At 46.3% G+C, this 17,702-nt stretch overlaps 1 protein-coding gene and 1 pseudogene across 4 annotated transcripts in view; both read right to left on the bottom strand.

Annotated features, from left to right (window-relative positions):
* Nucleotides 1-17,702, bottom strand: part of ARHGAP31 (Rho GTPase activating protein 31) — an 879,079-nt gene that overhangs the window by 363,870 nt on the left and 497,507 nt on the right. The window lies entirely within an intron of this gene.
* Nucleotides 4,690-14,890, bottom strand: LOC127043170 (zona pellucida sperm-binding protein 4-like; annotated as a pseudogene).

Here is a 17,702-nt window from a genome sequence, read left to right as displayed (position 1 = left end):
TGTGCATCTTGGCATGTCATTGGTCCAGTGGACTGCTTGTCCAAATCACCCTGCAAAAACCTCTTTACTGACCCCAGCAGGAACATCTAGGGGTTCTCAAACTGGGGGTCACAAGGTAGTTACATCGGGGTCAAAAGCTGTCAGGTTTGTGGGGCTGACAGCCCTGAGCCCCCATTATCTTAAATTACGCCCATGCCCGTATTTAACTTATAATGGGGGGGTCACACTCAGAGGCTTGCTATGTGAAAGGGGTCACCAATACAAAAAAGTTTGAAAGCTGCTCTAGTTCCTGATCTAAACAGACGACTCCAGGGCAGTCAAGATAGATAGAACACTCATAGTCCTGTTCTTTCATTAGCACTAGAGATTCTCAATTTGAAAAGTTAAAATATACAGTTCTTATAAGCCCCCACAAGTCAAATTCATTGCTGGTATAATACCAAAGACTTGGCTGGAATTACACCATGGATGTATCTTTTAAACTTAGTTTGGTTTCAGGACAGCACTGAACAGCTCATCCCTGTGTTAGTGTAGATACTTGTGAGAACAGAAGTAATTCATGCAACTATTTATGCCTTTAAAATCCTACAGATTAACACTCAAAATGGCACAAAATGCTACCTTTTGAGATACCAAAACTATATCCCTGAGATGGAATAGATTCTGCTAACAGCATCATAGCTATCAGATAATTAATTCTAGTAATTGACCATGGAGCTTTTGCAAAGCCATTGAATAAATATGAATAAGGCACCATGACTAGTGGTTACAGCAGGTGACTGGGAGTCAGGAGTCTTCAGTTCCATCCAGTGACAAAGCTGGGGCTCGCTATGCAACCGCGGATAAGCCATTTCACCTCTGTGTCTCAGTTTCCTCATTTGTAAATTGGGGATAAGATGACTCTGAGATTGTGAGGCTTAATCCATTAATGTTTGTTAAGTGTTTTGCCCTTCCTTAGCTGCATATTCCTGTACCAAAAATTAATTTAGAGTTTAAGTATATTTTCCCCGTATATAAAAAGGCAACAGCTCCTAATACAACTTCATTAGACAAGTTTTCACCTGCCCCCAAACGGATATTTTGCATCATAGCTACTGCCTGACCGATCATCTCTTACAGCTTGTTACCAACCAGCTGATGTTAACTAGATGACCAGATGCCCTTTTCAACATCTTACTAGGGCTATTCTCAAACAACTTATTGGAGATTTCAGCAATTACATTAGAATGCAGCCAGGCATCCCTATAGGAAGTTGAATCCCATACTGGAAAGCACCAAAAGGTCCTCAGGCAGTCAGATAAGTGACTGAACATTGTGGCTATAAGTGTGAAGGGTAGCTAACTTGTGCTACAGTGCCCCATGCTGCAGTCAGAGCATGACTGTGTGACTGTTAGCCAGATACCACCCTGTGGCTTTAGACAATTAGCTAGTTTGTGCCTCCTCCTACCCCCCCTAAAATAATGGCTAATGCTCAGAGCAGGGAAGATGATTTCACCCACTGACTAGAAAGGGAGTATGGACCTGGAGGAGCTAGCTGAAGCTATGGTAGGTGTCACCCTGCACGGTAGCAGTATGATCTGAAATGTAAGATAGCAGCAGCCAACACTATATACTAGAGTCACTTCTCACATCAGGATTATAATTTAGTCTGTCCAGCTATGAAGTGGCTGTTCCATATTAATGGCACTGAGGTGACAGTTAAGTGCACAATGAGCTATTCGGCCCCAGTACAAGTATGGACATTTGTGTCCCTAGTGCTTCTATTTGCACTATACCCCATCAGCAGCTCAAAGCTGCTCTCTTTACTGTATAAGGTATACCTATACCCTCATGGTGTAACAAAGTGAAAAGCCCATAGGTACACAGTTAAAAAAAATAATGGATTATCTCCATAGGAGGAGAGGTCCTTAACCTGCTGCATATGATCCATTTACATGGTGCAGCATGAGCACCACATGTACTTCAGAGCTTGTGAAGTAACAGCTGTTTATTAACTAGACTCTATTGGACTATTGCACTGTGCTGTCAGACAATGAGACACACAGGGAACAAAGGTGCTGGTATTGCCCTTTCTCCTGGGCTGGCCAGTCGCAAAGAGGGTCTCTGCTTTGCTCCAACTTAAAAGTTCAGCTACTCAGTGACTGCCACTGCTAAAACACCATCCAGCCAGCATTAATAGACTTTGGCTACTGCAAGACTGTATGCTCTTTGTTCTTTACTGAGGGGTAGGTTGAGACAGAGCAGATCACGGTAATGCAGAGTAGAGGCAGGAATAGAGCCTGAAACTCCTAGCACACACATCCTTTAGACAGATAACTAAGAGCACACAGAGCACAGCAGAAGAGCTAGGAAACTGTACCCAATCTTTTAGTTGGGGAAAAAAAGCCTGCCTTCTTTTTAACTGCAACTGTACACTGGCTTGTGTCTCCCTTTAATAGGTCTCCAGTGTCTCCTCAGCTAGAGTTTGCAGGGCCTGAGGTTATCCAGGCTGTGTATTCCTGTACTAGTTTAATTCTTCTGCTAGAGCAATGACAGGTGTCTTAGCTCAAGTCATTAGCTCTTTCCAAGTCCATGGTGTTTATTAGCATAAGTTTGCCCATGTATAGCTATAGCACCTCTCTTTGTTGAGAACTTAAATGCAGACAAGGAACAGAAAGCTTTAACTCTGAACTATGAGCAGTCTGTCACCTACATGCAGAGCTACATTTAGACTTTTAAGCAGCTTCAGCTGTTTGTCTTAAGCAAGAATAGCACCAGTGCCTGGGGATTCTGGCATATACAGAAGCAACATAGAGGTCAGAGGCTGTATAAGGTCTTAGCCCAATAGGGAGCTGGAAGAGGCAAGCAGTAAAGTGGCCTGAAGGCTGTGATTCAAGTCTCTAGGACCTCCCCTTTCACTCTGAAAATGAACCACAAGAGCTAGTTTTAAATATGATTGTCACACTTTGAGTCAGACTAGAAGTCAATAATTGCAGTAGCATTTCAGTCTAAAACCCCTCTAGTACTATTGGAGTAAAGTTAACTCCTCAGTAGCATTAGCATCATTAGACTGAAGGCTAATCTCGGGAGTCAGCTTTATTAGCTACATAAATGCTCAAGCCAGTCAAGGATAAAATGAAGATCTGCCTGATCAGCTGCAGACAGCATCTCATTTTGCTGCGATGATGGGTTGATCTTTGGTCATTAGTATTCCTTATTCTCTCTCCTACTCTGAACTTACAGCCCTGGGGAGAAAAGTGCTTTACTTCTATTCAGAAAGTCAGGCAACACCATCAACAGGTCATAGCAAGCTGACTAGACTAGTCATAGTGACAGATATGGTGAACATAGGCACACTTATCTTGGGGTGGTCCAGATGAAAACTTGCAAAATATGTACAGCCCTTTACAATCAATATAGCCTGTGTATTTCACCAGGGGATTGAAATGCAAAAGTCAAGCTATGCTGCTGCCCTATGGTGGCCAGTTTTTGGAGACATGGTAAGAGGGAGGAACTTGTTTTACTCATGTTCAGGAGTCTGAACAGAGAATTTAGGCTTATTAAGTCTAACTTTATATAGCTTCAGCATCTTTCTCTTGATTCAAGAAGTGGACAGGACTTTTGGGCCTAGGTCCCTCCCACTAGGCTTGCACTTAGTAGGGACCCATAGGGCTGATTGATCATTCTTATACCCAGTGACCTATACAAAGCTATGTTTAGTATAGTATATTTATTTAGTGAATAAACATCTGTAATAAGTGCACAATGTGGTAACTTGTAACTGCTGGCAAGACACTGCTTTTGCTAGAAGGGCTCTGAGCAAAGTACAGACAGCAGCCTTTTAGGTAAGCTGGCATGCTAAGGCTCAGAGATGTACAGCTTTAAACCCCTGCTCTGAGAATTGAAGGCTAAACCCCCTCCATGAGAAGAGGAAGCTGGTGGTTAAAGGTGCAGTTACCCCAAAGCTGGCAATAATTAAGAACTCCAAGCTTCCACCACCCCACTGCATAATTATTCAGTGCATGCTCCACTTCCTCCATGTGCAGACCCAGGGTGCTTCTCTCACTTTTATATAGAACAACGGAAGTTCTCCAGGCCTGAGCTGGCACAGCCTTGTTCTGACAAGTCCTGGGACAGTATGACTGACTTTTCCTGCATGGGCATCTGGGTGAAGAGGGGGCTGTTTGTCCTTTCACTTAGGGTGTAGAAAGCTCACTATTTACTTGAGCAATCAAAGATGTCCAACAGCAACTTAGTCCAAGTCAAGTATGCCCAACTGGTGGGGGTGAGGGAGAAAAGAGACAGAAAACCTTTAGTATGAGGCAAGATGAGAACTCTTTGAAAAAAAGAGTGAGACTTCTTGTTCCAGGTAAGACACATGAAGTATGTCAAGCTGCCACTCCTTGGGCAGTTCTATTCTGCCTGCCACAGAGGGAAACATGTTTATTTTGCTCTATCTCCCTGCAGGTTTGAAAGCTCCCTGGAGTATGCAGGTCTTAAGGCTAGGAAGTGCTGACAGTGTAGCATGCTGCACCCTAACCAAACCCATGAAGAGGTGTAAGCACTAGTACAGAGTCCACAATTCAGTGGAAAGAGACCAGCACTTCTGCATGAAGTTACAGGTGTCCCTTACAACAGGACCAAACATGAAGGACCCTCTTTCTTCCCCCAGTAAGAACCAGATCCAAGCCACACTTCTTTCATATACTTTTATTCAGGAGTTATATTCTTTTGTTTAAGAGTTTGCCTTTGCTAATACTTTACTCCAATGAAAACCAGAGCAATAGTGCTAGCTCCTGCTACAGCCACTGTCACTCACTCCCATTCCTGGGACAGGAGATCTCCAGTCCATTGGGAGCCTGTGAAAAGGAGAGGATGGCCAAGTAGTAGTTTGGGCAAAGGTGATCTCTATGAATAATCCACCACCAAAAGGGTTAGTTTATCCACCAAATGGTAACTAGGTTCCTGCTCTATTTCCATTGCTGGAAGTGCCTGGGTATAGTATTGCAGTTAGTTTAATCTGTACCTATAGCCACTAGAATCTACAAGGTGGAAGAGGTAAATTATAAAACAGAAGGGTGCTAACGTAATAGTGGAGAGATCGCTTGCAAGCTTCTTAGCTATTGCACTGCTCAACTCCCCCAAAGCTGACTTTTAACAGACAGAGTTCCAGTTCGCTAGTCCTACCTAAGGAAGGACTTTGGATCCTCAGATTTAAGGCCACTAGCTCCTTCCCTATGGCACAAAGGAAGGGGATTCAACCCTTGCTCTCATATAGTGAAGCTCCTCACCACCTTGCATCTAGTCCCATTTCTCCTGTGGTGTAAGTGATTTAGTTGTGTTGGTCCTGCTTTGAGCAGGGGGGTTGGACTAGATGACCTCCTGAGGTCTCTTCCAACCCTAATCTATGACATTGCAGGTAGTCTGAGCATTAGCAGAAAGGAATGGAAAGTTGTGTTACTCAGCAGGCCAATACTCCATTGGTGAACCCCAAACCTAGACTGGTTGTTTCATGAAGACACATCAGGGTGTGTCATATTGACACTCAGGCTTTTGTTCTAGTCTAGGAGTCATAAAACAGTTCTAAACAGTATAATCCAGGTCCTAGTGTTCCCTTACAGCACTTGTCTTCCAAGCTAGATGTTTAGCAGGTTCATTACAATTAAGAGCCTGCAGTAAGCATGAGAGGTCTAGTGATTGGGTCCCCAAAGGGAAAGAGCACCACCATTTTAGTGCCACAATTTCCACACATCTGGACATCCTCAACTCATCCCCAAAATCATGCACCAATTCTAGGCATGTGTAGCACTACAGTAGAACCACTGAAGCAGCTGGGACAACCAGCACCCCCATTTACTACCTTTCTGTCCAAGAGTCTGATCTGCTTCAGTGTTCTGGAAGTCCACAGGTCTTTCTGTGGTTACCAAGTTCCTTGGAGCATTTTCTGAAGCCTGCTTATCAGGAGTTCTTCTTGCTGTTTGGAGACAAGGAGATGTTCGTATCCAAGAGAGTGTGATGGTTTTCACCCTTGTTAGTAAGGCCCTGTACACCCCCATCCTACTCTAGGTCTCAGGCCTTGCCTCTCCCATCTTGTTTCTCACCTTATGCAGGTTTTCCATGCTGCCCATATCTAGGGCATGGCTTTCCATGTTTGTTCAGACCATGACTCAGTCATCCTCAAAACCCATCACTGCAATACCAAGAATGAGCCTCCAAGTATTTCTCACTGCCAACTAGCTCCTCTTGTTTTTTGGTTTAGTATCTCCAGGGCAGGAAGCCTTTTAGAGTGCAATGCCAGCACTTTTGGCATTAAGTGACCTGTGTCAGATTTAGCCTTAACTTCTCCTGAAGCTCCTCACTTTGGAGGGAGATAAGTTATACTCCTGAGACAGTACCCATGGATACCCCTTCCTTCCAAGGAAGTGACCTTGGCATTTCTCCTTGGACCCAGAACAGTCTCTCTCTAGGGGAAGTTAAAAAGCCATGTTGCTCAACTAAGTTATTTCCAGCCCACAATGACATTGGGAAATAAAGGCACAAGACCTTTGAAGCCCTCCATCCTCAGAGATGGTTGTGCAAGCATTGGTGCATCTGGACCTATCCTGAAGTCAGGCATATAGCTCTTACCTTGTGTCTCAGGGCAGCAAGCTATGCAGGATTCCATTGCAGATGGAACACAGGCTGAAGCACTGCAGTGAAAGTAGACCTGCAAGAGAAGATGCAGAGGGAGACTGAAGAAAATCTCCAGCTGAATTTTTAGCTAGTACCCATAAATTAATGCTCTGCAAAGTCTCCCCTAATTGCCCCTGGGAGACCAGAACCTACTGAAGGCGTGAGGAAGTAAAAACTGTTCTAAATATTTAACAAGAGAGGGGTTAGAACAGCAAGGTATCTGGATCCAAATAGTTCAGTGTCTGGAGTGAAGGAGACTGGCTGCTAAAACTAGGAGTCTCAACTCGCTGCTAATTAGGACATCTGGATAGGCAGAAGCCACCACAACCACCTTGAATTTCTTTTCAGAGCTTGGTAGACCCTTGCAGTGCTGGGAAGGAGGTGCAGGACCCAAGACTAATACTGAAAGACCAATGAAGAAGCCTTCCTAAATTAATTCTGTAGTGTTATCAGGGAGGGGTAATAGATTAAACATGATTCTACCATGTTTTAACTTCAATGGGGGGGGGAGAGAAGAGGTCTTTCTAAGCATGACCAACAAGCCTTACACAAGCTCTGAAACAAGGCACTTGGAACTATATGGTGCTTACCAGTCCACTGAGTGCCTTTGGGAGGCAAATCCATAAAGGTAAAAGTGCTGATGAAGTGCTGGTAAAGCGCTGGTAATGTGATGGAAATTGCAGCCCTGAAGCAGCTCCCACAGGGATAAGCTCTGTTTGGTAGTTGTCACTTGTGTATGGATACCTGAGAAAGAAGCTGCAGTGAGACAGGAGCCAGCTAGTAGCCTTCCACAGCCCCATACATTTCTTGAACCAGTCAGTCACTTTCCCATCCACCAGAATGGGCCACTGTGGCTGCTGCATGGGATTAGTGCTTGGGGTGGCCCAGCATTGGTGCAGAACAAAACTAGGCTTGGGTCTGTTCTTTGCAGGATTCAGACCTCCATGTAGACTGGATCCTGTAGAAGTTTCACCACAGGTTAGTCACTGTTGACAGTCTCTACTATACTGTTGGTCTGTAGGGCAAGAGTTAGTCTGTTAAGTGAGAGCAAGAGCATCAGGACAGAGAAGTCTGTCTCATTTGGATCCACTGTGGTAACTCGTGATTCTATAAACACTCAGATATGGGGAGCTTTGCACAGGAATTGCTATTTCAGATCAGAACAGTGCTCAAACTAATCCAGAATCCTGTCTGACGGTAAGTAGCACTAGATGCCTCAGCAGTGGCTAGCTATGGAATATTTTTCCATAAGGGCAAGAACGCCAGTAAACTGAGCAAGAGATGACCTTTTACAGTCAGTAAAGAGAAAGCACCTGCTATTGCAATTCACAGAAGGATTTGCAAGCACTTGGACATCAGGTGATCACAAAACCATGCTAGTTCTTTGGATCTTCAGATCCTGGGAAAATTGATAGTAACATTACCTAGGACCTGCATCTCCCTGCACCGTGTACTTAGTGTTGCCACTTCAGGACTCTAAGACTTAGACAGCAGCAGCTCCCTATAGGGTCACCACCCATCTCCTATAGGATTGAGAGCTTTGTTTTCCTGCCCCCACCTCCAAGCTGGTTGTTGGCAATAAGTTCTCTAGAAAGGAGTACCCAGGCATGGTGGGCCCCCAAGCATTTTAGCCTCCAAGGTTGAGGTCACCATTACCTGTGGCAATCCTCAGCTCCAGAGTGAAGGGGCCATACTGAGTGGCTGGAGGAGGTGGTGGCAAAGTGAAGACTTGCACATTGAGTGGGAGGATGTCCCCAGTGGAGTAGCTGCAGCTGACATGGAGCCTGGTGCGCACAGGAAGAGTCAAGTGAGTGTTTCATTCCCCTTAGCAGCCAGCTAGTCCCATGCTGCACTAGCCACACTGCACATCTCCCTGCCCCATGAGGGAGTCACCTGACCATCAGGCTCACACTAGACCACCACTTAATCATATAAGAAAAAGGTTCACAAGCAATTTCAGGAGTCTCCTCTAAGTTAGAAGAGTTACAGCTACAAGTGAGATCAAATGCATCAGGAAGAGATATGGGAAGATTTGTAAGTTCTAGTCCCTCCTCTCTGCCATAGTTTTAGTCATCCTGTCAGGTGAGGCAGGCTACTTGATCATCCCAAGCCCATCCCAGCAGCCAGTCAGCTGTGCACACCTAGGGTGTTGGTCCTGTTCCTCCCACTTCCTCTATAGTCTGCCTAAGGGGGACTCTACCCAAAGGTTTGATGCAATGCCAAGCATTATTTACACCAGTCTAGTTATATTGGTATTCGCTCCATAGGGACTTATTCCTGTCCCAAAGTAGCTTCTGTTAAGCTGGTCACTTGGGAAGGGTTTAAGCTGAATTGTCAAGATAGTGTCCATATGGGATTTCCCCTAAACCCTGTATCCAGGGGATTAGTAGTAGCCCTCTGCAGAGGATTGCAGATGGGAATGTTGTGGCTAGGAAGTCCCTTCCTAAACATGCAGGCTGAGAGATCCACTCCACCTGCAGATTTCTACTAATATTGTTCTGAAGGGCAGAGTTCTGTCAGGTTAGCAGTGCTCTGTACATCAGGGGGGCAGAAGAATCTACAACATCCTTCCCATACAGGCCTCCCCAGAGCTTAACAGGCAGAAGTATCTGAAGGTGCTGTCCCAGTGCTCCAGCTTCTCACATCCCTGTCTGCCACAAGCTGATTCTCATACACACCCAGGCCTCCATCTCCCTGTTCAGAAGGGGATTAGCATTAGTCATTGCAAGGACTTGAGGGGTATTGTCCCATTTGGGACAAACTTGGAATTGTTGAGTATCCAACTCTGCCTTTTGGCTCTTGCCTAAAGCAGAGATGCAAGTTAGTGGTGAGAGCAACCTGAGCCAGAGCCAGAGATAAGGGGTGATTTGCTCCCCTAGATGCTCAGTTATGAGGGAAAGCAGAGCCACTTCCTTTCATTCTCAGAAGTGGCTACTTCTCATTCACCCGTAGACTCTTTCCTAGGTGTCCACCTTTCACTCTTTTCGAACTGAATTTCAAATAGCCATACAAGCTCTTGATGAAAGAAACTACTTTATCCCACTCAGATCCTGGCATGAGGCAGCAAAGACCAACACCCAGAGAGGAGAAGTCATGGTGGTCAGGGAGGACTCTCCCCCTTTCCTGCTACCTTCTTACCTAGAAAGTGGTTCCAGAAGCAGAGAGTGGGAATCTGTACAGGACAAAAGGTATTACTCTTGGCCACAGGGATACAGCTGCTGCCATGCCCACTGGCCAGATGCAGAGAGTCCAGAATCAGTGGTGGCAAAGTCACATCTCTAGAGACTGCTATGGAGAACTGGCCATCAGTTGTACACTGTGTATCACTGAAAGTGAAGCAGCAGAAAGGCTTGGTTAGACCCCCATATGGCAAATGCTGCCATCTTGTCCCTCAGCAAGCCTCTCTGCAAACAGATTCTCTCTGTAGCATCAAGCAGAGCCAACCTTAGCTTTCTCAAAACAGATGGTGCCCAAAAATGTAGAGGGAGCAAGTCTTTGCTCTTGAAATATTGATCCCTTTCCGATGAGGCAGGATGCAAGCTGGTCAACAATGACCTCTATTTCTGCAGTTGGTGTTGGGAGAATAAGTATGATGGTCCCCACACAGCTCTTCAAAGCAGGGATTGTGTTCTCCTATACAGTTGTACACCTCCCTCAATGGGCTACCAGTTTTAACTGAGGCCTGTGGAAGATATGCACCAAACTCACTCACTTTGGATTTTTGTATTGGTGTCATCTTGCTAGTCACGTGACACCTACAGGCATGCCTAGTGCACAGTGGTGTGATGGCAGGTTTACTTGGGGAGGAGGGGAACAGTTTTGCTGATCCACCCAAAGTTACCAAGGCCAGCTCCAAAGCTATCATTTCTAGCCCTTCAAGGTTTTGTTAGTGAGGAGATTAATCATTCCCATGAGGGGATAGAGCCAGCCAGGAGTTTTAGACAAGGAAGTCTCACTCAGTTTAGGATCTGACATTTATAAGCCTGACCCTGGCTGTGTAGAGGTAGTACAGGCAGTCCTTACCCACATGCAAAACTATGCAGCTGCATAGGGCATCAAGAAATTTGTGGCATCAAATTGCCTCAAATTTCCTGGTGCCCTGTGCAGCTGCATGCTGCTCCAGCTGAACTGGTCAGAAAAGGTGCCCCTGCTCCACCTCTTCCCCTTAGCTATGTCCTGGGGGACTGCAGCAGGGGTTGGACCTGCCACCTGGTGAGTGCAGGGCATGAAGTGGAGCAACTTGGCCCCAGCCCACTATGCTGGCTCCCAGTTGTGTGAGCTTTTGTGCTGGGGTAGTTCCCCCCACCCCAAATCTGCTCCCCTGGCTCCCAGAGTGGAATGGGCTGGGTCACTCCATTTCCTGCTGCCTGGCAGGCCTGACTCCACACTCACAGGGCAGTGGGAAGTGGAGTGACCCAGCCCCAACTTGTTCCACTCTGCCAGCTTGTGCTGGGGGTGGTTTCCCCCTGATGCTTGCTCCTGCCCACCACAGACCTTAGGAACAGCCCCCCTGCAGAGACTCAAGGATGCCCCTCAGTGGAGACCTTGGGGAGCCTCATGTCCTCCCCACAGGGAGGTTTCATAGGGCACCACAATGTCTAAGGACTCCTCTGGGGGTAGTTTAAGGCTGCAAGCTCCCTAACAGGCATTCCTTGATGTTAGGCCACTCAGACAGGCCCTCCAAAGTTAGTTGGGAAAGTTCACCAGCAGCAACAGTTACAAAAGTCAGCAAAGCATGGATTATGGTCTGAGACTTTAGGTGTGGAGGAAGGACAGCTCTATGCCCTCTGATGGTGTTTGCATACAAGAGACCTAGCATTTCCATCCAGAATCAGTTCATTTTCTGAAACCATGGGATGTTCTTCTACATCAGTTTAGAAACTTGCTGAAAACCACCAAGTTTACAATGGTTGCTTTTAGGGTTGTGGAATTCACAATTGGACTTTGATATCATAATGCTAAACTTTATGGCCTCAAACATTCAGAAGCCTAGAAAAAGCCCACATCACAGAAACAGATTCACAAGGCCAAGCTAGGTGCTTCAGCTCTCTCTATGAGGAGAGCTAGGCACCCAAGAATGCAATCAACAAGCAGCATGCTAGGCAGGAAGCTGCCCAAGCTAACCCATGGGAGTGTGAATTTGCTAAGCCCTGCTCACTTCTCAGGAGTGAGTCACTAAGCAGGACCGGCGCTTCCATTTAGGTGACCTAGGCAATCGCCTAGGGCACCAGGATTGAGGGGTGGCATTTTGTCGGGGGGGGGGCACGGCAGGCAGCTCTGGTGGACCTGCTGCAGGTATGCCTGCAGAGGGTCCGCTGGTCCCGCTACTCCAGTGGACCTCCTGCAGGCATGCCTGCGACAGCTCCACCGGAGCCATGAGACCAGTGGACCCTTCGCAGGAACGCCTGCAGCAGGTCCACCGGAGCCGTGGGACTGGTGCGCGGGGCAGCAAAATGGCCATGCACCTAGGGCGCCAAAAACACTGGCACCGTTCCTGTCACTAAGTCCAGGCTTCAGGGAGGCTGGATTTCCATTTATACACAGTGGAACAGCTTCAATGAGAGAGGCTGAGGGAGCCCCCATTAGAATATCCCACTGCTCAGAGGTTAAAGCACTGAGTTCAGAAATTCCTGTGCAAATCCTCTACCTCTGCCAGTGAGGGGCAATTGAACCTGGCTCTCCCATATCCCAGGTGAGTGCTCTAGCCAGTGGGGTAAGAGCTTGATGGGCAGCACCACCACCACCTCCAGCCAGACTTTAATGGGGCCTGATCTGATAGGCACACTCAGAGGGGAGTCACTACCAGGTCAGCCCCACATGGGAAGTTAGGGGGCCAAATACCGGTCTTGCCCTGGTTTGTGTACCATTCTATGGTTCTGGTGAGAGACTGGCCACTGGAAACCTGGATATGCACATTGCTGCCTCATCTTAGAGCAGGGTCTCAAACTGGGGGTCAGGACCGTCCATGGGGTTGAGGCTATAACATGGGGGGGGGTCATGAACTCAGCCTCCAACCCAAACCCTGCTTTGGGTTCAGTATTTATAATGGTGTTAAATATATGTATATTTTAAAAAAGTGTTTTTAATGTATGGAGGGTCACACTCAGAGGTTTGCTGTGTGAAAGGAATCAGCAGTATAAGAGTCTGAGAACCCCTGAGCTGGAAGGAAGCAAGCCCCTGGGGAATTTACTTTTGGAAAAACCTCAGGCACCAAGTGACACTGGGTGCCTATAGGGCTCAGGGGACATTGTGGATTTAGTGTTCTGGTTCTTGAACACAAGCCATTAGACCAGATCTGGATGTTGAGACAGCTATCCCAATTTAGCATGCAACACAGTTCTAGCTGTGAAATTAATCCCCTTCTCCAATTTCAATGGAGGATCAAAAGATGGGCAAGCAGTTGGTTAAACGGGAAGCTACAAGTTATGCTGAAAGGTGAACAGCCAACCTAGAGGGTAGTGAGTAGCAGAGGAATAGAAACAGGATTAAATTTAGTCCTGCAAAGCAGAAGTTGGGACTAACAAGAATTTTTGCTATGAACTGTGGACTTATCACTTGGAAGCAACAAAGGAGGAGAGCCCCAGGTGTATTAGTCAGCCAGTGCTCAACCATGAGCTGCTAGTGTGATATGGCTGTGAAAAAAAATTCATGGAATCCTAGGATGCATCCAGTGAGGTATTTCTAGTAAAGAGAGGGAAGTTATGCCATTATACAAGGCACTGATGAGGCCTCATCTGGAATACTGTGGCAGTTCTGGTCTCATGTTTAAGATGAATTCAAACTTGAACAGGTAGAGAGAATGGTTTCCAGGATGACCAGAGGAATGGAAAAAACTTGCCTTACGGGAGGAGACTTAAGGAACTTTATTTAGCCTAACAAAATGAAAGCTGAGGGGAGACTAATTTCTAGAGAAATCAGAAGGATAAATAGCAGGGGAAGACGGTTGAGTTATTCAAGTTAAGGTCAACACTGGCAAAAGACTAAATGGATATAAACTGTCCATCAACCAGTTTAGATGGAATTAGGCAAAGGTTTCCAGCTTTCAGAAGAGGGAAGATTTGGAACAGCCTTCCAAGGAGAATAGTAGGAGTGGGAGAAAAACCCAACCCTAACTGGCTTCAAGACTGAGCTTGATAAGTTTATAGAGGAGATGGTATGAGGACTACCTGCAATGGTTTAAGATCTATTGCTAATAGCAATTGCAGATGTTCCACCTCTAGCTGTTGGAGGTAGAACACTAGATTAGAGGCCTTAGAGTTACTGCAGAAAAATTCTTTTCCAGATGTCTGTTTAGTGCAGCGGTTCTCAATCCATTTACCATTGTGGGCTGCATACAATACAACCACTATGGCATGGAGGATGTCACATGGGCTGCAGCTCTGTGCAGATTGGGCTGCAAGCATCTCACAGGCCACAGGTTGAGAGCCACTGGTTTAGTGGGTCTACTCACATGCACTAGGTCTAACTCTGAGGCCCTGACCCAGTTTGAGAACCACTAAGTGGGTCACAGCCTTATTTTAGTTAGGTCACCAGAGCTGGCTTTAGACTTGCTGGGGTCCAGGACCAAAGCTGAAGCCTGAGCCCAACCACCCAGGGCAGGAAGCAATAAGCCTTCAGCCCTGGTGGCAGTACTCGGGTTGCAGGCCCCCTGCTAGGAGGCGAAGCCTTTGGCCTTTGCCCTCATGCCCAGGGTGATGGGGCTCAGGCTTCAGTTCCTCCTCCTGGGGTCAAGTAGTAATTTTCATTGTCAAAAAGTGGGTTGCAGGGCATGAAGTATGAGACCCCCCAGTCAGCCAATTGCCATGTGGTGTCAGGAAGGAGTTCTCTCTGCATCAGCTTGGCAGAGATCTAGGGGGTTTTAAACTGTCTGCAGCATGGAGGCACAGGCACTTGCTGGTTTAAACAATGATGGATTCTGTGTGACTTGAAGTGTTGATTTAAAGATTTGAGGACTTCAGTAAGTTAGCCAGAGGTTAAGGGGGTGAGTGCGTTCTGTGCCCTGCAATGTGCAGGAAGTCAGACTAGATGATCATGATGGTCCCTTCTGGCCCTAAAGAAGGAGATGGTGCTAGCCAAATTCCAGTGGAGCAGCCTCATGGTAGCTCACAAGCCCTGAAGGTGGTATTCCCAACTACACTAGACACCTGGTTATGATGCTCAGATTCCCCTTGGTCACACCAAGATGTGCAGTTTAAATTCCAACCCACCTGTGTTGCCAGAGTAACAAGGAGCAACTGGGTCACCTAGGCTGTAGCAGCAGCCTTTCCCCTCACATTCTTCCTGAGAGACAGAAGGTGTGGCATAAGGCAGCCTGTCTGGGCGCAGAACAGCTGTGCATACACTGTTACTTGGAGCATCTAGAGCTGGAGAAAAGAGAAACATTGAAGTTGAACCAACCCCCCTCCACTTAGAACCATATAGGAGAGTGTCTCTTCTAGGCATTGGGGCAGCCTGTGTTTACTGTGCATCAGTCTGACCTCCCGTGTATTCTAGGGATACGAAACACTGCAGCCACTTGACTCTAAAGAGCACCCAACACCATCTGACATGGTGAACTGGCACACTAAAGGTACATAGTTTTGCCTCCCCATCCCAGAACAGCTTGTACAATTGCAGGCTGGGACATCGGAACCTAGAATTGTACCTGGCAAGAGGATTGGGCATCTCAGTTCTTCTTCATGGAAAGATACTTTCCCAGTGTCATCTAGTCCTTCAATCCTGATAGTCATGAGGAAATTTCCATCCACTCTTCCTGCAGAATGGCTACCAAACTAAGGTTATTAGAGCTTTTCCACCCCCTGTCCTATCTCAAAAAGGAAAGTGTGGGCATTCCCCCCGCACCACCCCAATCACAAACTGCCTACCTGTTTAAGAAATATGGTTTGTTAACCAACCATAGCAAAGCCCAATCTCAGCAGAGTGGCTTTCAGACCTAGGATGTCTAGAACCAAGAACATGTTCTAGACAGTTCTTAGCAATCCAGAAGCATCTTCCATTTCTCAGTGAGACCTAACAGGTAGAACTTCTGAATGCTGGCTCCTAAAAATGCAATTACTTCACATACAATATGACCACTATGGCAATTACATATTGACAATTACTTTGATGGTCTAAACATCAGCTGTTGGTTAGTGGCGATTGACAAGACATAGTATTGGTCTTTCCACCCTCACCACCATCCCTCTGAGCACCCAAATGGAGGAGCACACAAACTTTCAACACAGCTGCTCAGAGTTGTGGTATACAACCTTCTATTTTGTTTTAGACAGAGGAGCCTTCTTGCCTGCTGCAGGAGTAGCTGAGAGCCACCTTAAATGTTGGGTCCAGTTCTCACCTGGCTCCTGCCACAGACATTATGGAATTCATCTAATTTTCTACAGATGGAAAAGGACAAGCAGGATCTGCTTAATTCAGAGTCACTGCTCCCTCCCATAGATTTCAGGTGGGAGTCAAGTCTCAGCTATACTGCGGAATTTAAGTCAAGAGTGACTGCTGCCCTGTTTCTGATTCTGCATGTTTGCTAATGGCATTTGTTTGTATTTTGAGATACCCCTTAATAGGAAGGAAACTCATCCAGATGGAGAGTTTTAAGCTAATTAAGAAAAACATTACCAACTTTTACAAGTGAGGCGTAAAATTCTAGTCATAGCAACTTCACACTTGTTTCCAATTATCTCTAGAGAGAGTGGACAATAGCATGGTAGAGAGCACCTTAAAGGGGAGAAGGAAGTTAGTAGGTCTTTGAGAAACTTAACTTGAAGAGTTCTCTTAGTTAATCACTGTCTTCTGGTGTCTTCCCTTCTCTAGCTGGGAAGCTTTGCGTTTGTGTTTAAGCCTCCATTTGGGATTGTTGAAGTGATTGCAGCCACATTCTTCTTCCTCATCCCACAACCCTTATTCCTTCCCACCCCCCACAACAAGACTAAACACTGTACTCAATATCCAGAAGATAGGATCTCCTGGTAACTGTTGTGAATCCCTTTGCTATTCCTTAGGGATGGAAGCAGCCCTACCTTCTTGATGAAGAAACACCCAGCCTAGGGAGCAGTGACAATCATGGAACCATCCTGTTTCCGAGAGATGAGGACACCATATGTAGAGTTGGACAGAGGATGAGACCATCCTTCCAAATCTAGGAAGGAAGGCTAGAGTCAGCAGGCAATACAGAATCGTATGGGATAAATATATCCAAACAGCTGAGTTACCCATGACTGCTCAGTGAACAGACAGGAAGGACAGATTTACATATATGTTGGACTCAGTTCTTGAACAATATGGAAGAGAGAAAGTAGTACTGCCCCTCACAGAAGGCTGCCTCAGTAAGTAGCCTACAGAGCAAATTCTTCAATACTAATTAAGTAAAGAAAAGGTTGAGTACCTTTCTGCATTCTAGCCCATGCAAGCTCATAAGATATAGAATAGCTACAGTTCTAGTCCAAGAATACCAGACTCCATCCATTCGTGATCAAACAGGAAACCTTTGGAGAGAGCCAGGGCTTAGTGATTAAGCACAGAGCAAGAGAGTCTGGAGCTTCTTAAGGCTTATGCTAGCTTGGATACACTGCCCCTCCACACACCCCAATTGTTACCTTAGGCAAGTCACTTTACTTATCAGCTCTTCAGTGCATACATCTCCAACATGATGCTAATACCCTTTGAAATAGTGCAGTACAGTTCAGGTTTGTGGAAGCAGCTAGCACAGAAGCACTACGTGAGTGTGAAGTGGTAGGTAGCTTGGCTTATGCTCTTCTAGCCGAGAGCCTCAACAGTATTAAAACAAAACAAGGAGCCCAGTGGAACCTTAAAAACTAAGGGATTTATTTGGGTATAAGCTTTCACAGGCAAAAACCCACTTCATCAGATGCAGCAGTATTAGTCACTGTGACACCTGCAAGGTGGGGATGGAGTACAACCCCTTAAAGGCAACAGCAATAGGCCAAGATACTCACCCACAGTGCACAGGTGCAAGACTGTGTTGAATTCTCTTTGCAGCAGGTCTCCACTGGAGTCACAGGGCAGCAAGTGTAAAATGCTAGCTACCCTTTTGACTT

Source organism: Gopherus flavomarginatus, chromosome 1 (genome assembly GCF_025201925.1).
Source record: "Gopherus flavomarginatus isolate rGopFla2 chromosome 1, rGopFla2.mat.asm, whole genome shotgun sequence".
Taxonomy (NCBI): domain Eukaryota; kingdom Metazoa; phylum Chordata; order Testudines; family Testudinidae; genus Gopherus; species Gopherus flavomarginatus.
This window is presented reverse-complemented; position numbering and strand designations above follow the sequence as displayed.